Source organism: Carlito syrichta, unplaced genomic scaffold (assembly GCF_000164805.1).
Source record: "Carlito syrichta isolate Samal-C Ts95f unplaced genomic scaffold, Tarsius_syrichta-2.0.1 Scaffold313345, whole genome shotgun sequence".
NCBI classification, from domain to species: Eukaryota; Metazoa; Chordata; class Mammalia; order Primates; family Tarsiidae; genus Carlito; species Carlito syrichta.
Window position 1 is genome coordinate 230,332 of NW_007257441.1, and position 1,006 is coordinate 231,337.

Consider the following 1,006-nt stretch of genomic DNA (forward strand, 5'->3'; position numbering starts at 1 on the left):
GGGTCTCAAACCCGCGGGCTCAGGCAATTCACTCACCTCAGCCTCCCAAAGGCGCAGGATTACAGGCTGTGCCACTGAGCCCGGCCTCAAGTCATTTTTTAATCAGCCTTGGTCAGAAATTATACCGGAAGGCAGAGGCCACACGCCTGAGTTCCTCATTTAATGAGGAACCTTGGAACAGATTCTTGACATAGGTGCTTGCTGATGGCAAAGTATCAGCTGACTATTACAGTCTTAGACGGATTAGGAAAAGAATGGAGGAGATTTACATATCAGTTGCCATTAAGTTCATGTGAGGTCTGCATGTGTTCTATATTCTGTCAAAAAATTAATTTGCTGTTATGTACCGAATGTTTGTGTGCTCCCAAATTTATATGCTGAAGCCCTAACCTCCAATGTGATAGTATTAAAATGGTGCCTTTGGGAGGTAATTAAGTTTATGTGAGGTCACAAGGGTGAAGTCTCCATGATGGGACTGGTGGCCTTATAAGAAAAGAATCGCCACAGCTTCTTCTCTCTCTCCTTTGTAAGAACTCAACAGGAAGGCAACCATCTGCAAACCAGAAAGGGGATTCTCACCAGACCTGACCATGCTGGCACCCTGATCTCAGAATTTCAGCCTCCAAAACTGAGAAAACAGCTGTTGGTTAAGCCACGTGGTCTATGGCTTTTTTTACGGTAGCTGACTAAGGTATTTTATAAGTTTGTTTACTAAGAATGGCAAAGGACTTCCCTGTAACATGGTGGGTTGGCCTTAATGGTTTCAAGGATCATTGACTAACAACCTTGAAACTATAAATTGTTTTATGGGAGACTACTTTTGTTAAAATGTTTGTGTAGGAAACTGGGTAATTTACTCAAAGTTATATACTACATTTATCATAAGAGGCTGAAGTCACTCATCAACTTACAGCAATTAACTCTCTATAACGCCCCTGTTTCTATATGACACCAATCCTTCTTCCACCATTTGCTTTAATTTCAGTGCTGTACCATAAAAGGATTC